The sequence below is a fragment of the Mustela erminea genome, chromosome 10, assembly GCF_009829155.1.
Source record: "Mustela erminea isolate mMusErm1 chromosome 10, mMusErm1.Pri, whole genome shotgun sequence".
Lineage (NCBI taxonomy): Eukaryota > Metazoa > Chordata > Mammalia > Carnivora > Mustelidae > Mustela > Mustela erminea.
This window is the reverse complement of record NC_045623.1, coordinates 25,162,266-25,165,730: the sequence shown is the minus strand read 5'-3', so window position 1 is coordinate 25,165,730 and position 3,465 is coordinate 25,162,266. Positions and strand designations below refer to the sequence as shown.

General features: G+C 37.5%; 1 non-coding gene across 1 annotated transcript; it reads left to right on the top strand.

Moving 5' to 3' along the window:
* Positions 1-245: 245 nt before the first annotated feature.
* On the top strand, positions 246-348 carry LOC116568348. Its single transcript, XR_004276567.1, has one exon. It is a non-coding gene; the product is annotated as a U6 spliceosomal RNA (small nuclear RNA).
* Positions 349-3,465: the final 3,117 nt, after the last annotated feature.

The following is a 3,465-nucleotide window of genomic DNA, read 5'->3' as shown; positions in this document are numbered from 1 at the left end:
TGGGTGGCTCCATCCATTAAGCATCAGACTCTTGATTTCAGCTCAGGTCATGATCTCAGGGTCATAAGATCAAGCCCCAAGTGGGGGTCTGCGCTCAACAGGGAGTCTGCTTGAGATTTTCTCTCTCCCACTCCGTCTTCCCTTCCCCCTCAACATGGGCCTTCTTTTTCTCCCTCTCCCAAATAAATAAATAAATCTTTAAAAAAAAAAAATAAAGTCTCTATTAAAAAAAAATATGGTGGGTAGTGCTCACTTTGGCAGTACATTTACTAAAACTGGAACAATAGAGAGATGAACATGACCCCTCCATAAGGATGACACAGGAATTTGTGAAGTTTCCATATTTTTGCCCAGGTAGAAAGAAAGAGAAACACAAATACCGTGTGATTTCACTCATATGTGGAATTTAATAAATAAAGCAAAAGAGCCAAGAAGTTGAAAGAAAAAAGAGAGAGAGAGAGAGAGAGAGAGAGAGGCAAACCAGGAAACACTGTTATCTCTAGAGAACGAACTGATGATTACCAGAGGGGAGGAGGATGGAGGATGCGTTAAATAGGGGGTGGGGCTAAGGAGGGCACTTGTGATGAGCACTGGGTGATGTATGGAAGTCTTGAATTACTAAATTGCACACCTGAAATTAAGTCTACACTAGCTTGAATTTAAATAAAAACTTTAAAAATATAGGGTGGGTAATAATTCTGCCACGTGAGTGAAACATAATTTGTGGAATCATTCTCCACCTTCAACTCATCAACAATCCTCATTTTCAGGTTCTTTTGTTTTTGTTTTGTTCTGCTCCTTGGGTAGTTGATGATGTTCCTAGGTTTATTTCGTATCGTAACCAAAACTATATTAAACATCTTTGTACAAAAATCTTTTTATGAATCCCTAATTCTGTGCAGAAGATTTCTAGAACTGAAATCACTGGATCAAGGGTATGGATTCTTCTCAGGCCTTCGGTTAGCCCTAACATATTGTCAGCTTCTGTTCCTGCAGTATTGTACTATTTAGACAACACAAGAGACAATTTTTATGTTAGCTTTGTCCTAATTACCTATTTTAATCATTAATCGTTACCAATTTCACAGACAAAAAAGAGTATCCTTTTATTATTTCATGTTTATATGATCACTAGTGAAGTTGAAAATTTATCGTGTTTATTGATTTTAATTATTTCTGCCACAAGTCTCTTATGCTTGCTCCATTTCCAGTATTTTCCTTATTGATTTGTTGGCATTATTTGTACCTTAAGGAAATTCATTTCTCAGTGGTCATAACTCCTAAGGTTTTCCAAATTTGTCATTTACACTTTAATATTGCTTGTGATTTTTGACATTGCAAGGGTTTTTTTAAGTTCTTTTTTTCTCCAACCTTATCAGGGTATAATTGACACATAGAACTGTGTAAGTTTCACTTAAGGCCTACAACACCAATGGTTAGATACATTTATATGTTGCAAAAGGATAACCACCATAGCATTAGCTTATACCTCCATCCACTGCATAATCGTCATTTCTTTTCTGTGGTAATTTTTTAACTTTGGAAAAATCAAATTTACCAAGCAGTATCTTCCATTGCTTCACTTTTTTATATTTTATGAACTAAGTAGAGGGAATCCCTACTTAATCCGTATAGCAATTCATGGTTTTAATAAAAACCAGACCCTAAGTTCAAAGACTTAGCAATCTAGAGTAAAGTTAGAGTGTGATGATACTGAGATTGCTCTTCTACTAAGAAGTTAGTTTGAAAGTACCTGCAAGTAGATTAATAAGTACCTGCAAGAAGAATTGGCGCCAACTCAAACACAGCTCTATTTTAGACCACTCAGATATGTCCTGCATATGGCTTTTAGCCTATGGTGAGCATCCAGAAATTCCAACACTTGGAAAGCAAAAGCTCTGTGCTGGCACATCTATAGGTCAGCTGGGGTCAGGTATAGGGCCTGGGAGAGCGCGGGGAACAGGCAACAGACGAGGCCAAAATCAGTTCTGCTCAAGAAGAGGGTTTGCGAATGTCTGAGATGCGGAAGCTGTAATTAACAAGGTGATTGTAAAAGGAACTGGACTTACCTCTTAGTTTTAAGTGTCTGTCTCACTGTTCTCTGGCTGTATTTGCCTCAGTGCTGAGTAAGAACAAATTTCTTGCTTGCCTTACATTTAAATTCAATACTTCTGTCTTTAGAAAGGCCCAGGAGGAGGAACACTTGCCACCTTAGCAGCGTGAATAGTAATCATGGCTAATAAAATTAATAAAAATTAACATTAATTAGGCTCTTACTTTGGATCAGACTCTGTTCTGAGCCCTTTATATTTATATTTTATATTTATATTTATATAAATGTATTTATTTTATATTTATATTTATATTTATATTTATATTTATAGAAGCCTTCAAAACACTTTTAACTGGTAGAAACATAATTTTCTCCATTTTGTAGTTGAAGGAGGAGAAGCATCGAGAAGGTAGACAACTTATCCAGGGTCACACAGCCCACACGAAGTTGAGCCAGGATTTGAAACCAGACTACTGGCTCCAGAATTGGCATCTTTTCAATATTCTATGATATTCTGTATTTATTATTAGAAACTTTGAGAGCCAGTATTAATTTCAAGTTATATATATGGAAAGATGTATGCATATATATTTATACATATGGAAAGATCTATAAATATTATATCTTAAATATCTGTCTTTATTGATTATTGTCAATGGAAGGGGGGATTAGGAATTAATTAAAGAATTTTTGGCTTATCTAGACCTCTGTTTTTCTCACCTTCTGATACTTCTACCAGAAAACAAAGAACAGAACAAAGGCATAACACAAGTATGACAATTTTTCTATAAGTTTGATCTATGTTACTTCTGCTGGGGATTGTTTTAAAGAGAAGCCAGACTGAATGTAGTGACCAAAGTAAGATCAAGTTTGTACACCCACCTATATTCCTAGTTTCTCCAGGGCTTCGCTGGCTACCAGCTTAGTGTAGGACAGTGGAAAGGGTAGAATGTGTGTGGATCCCCAGGAACAAGACAATTTAGACTGTCTCTGAGTGAGGCTTGCACATAACTGATGGGCTCATGACCTAACCATCCCTTTCTCTTCGCACCCTAGTACCCATGCAGACCAGGGGGTCTCCCATTGCTGCAGTTTCAGGACTACTCATGGCCTGAGGTCTCAGATGGCAACTAGGAGAGAGATTACCCCACTGCCAACAATTTTGTCCCTTGTCTCATTCCCTCCACTCCATCCTCCACAACGTTGCTGAACTAATTATAGTTTTAGTATAGATTTAGTCTCCTCCTTCTCCTTAAAATTCTTCCATGGATTCCCACCTCCTATGGGATAAAATCTGACCTTTCTAACATGGTATCCAAGGCCCTTGATGATATAGCCCTTCTCCTGTCTCCAGCTTATACTGTGAGCTCTGTACAGGAAAGGAACCCTCCTCTTCACCCTTGTGAATGTCA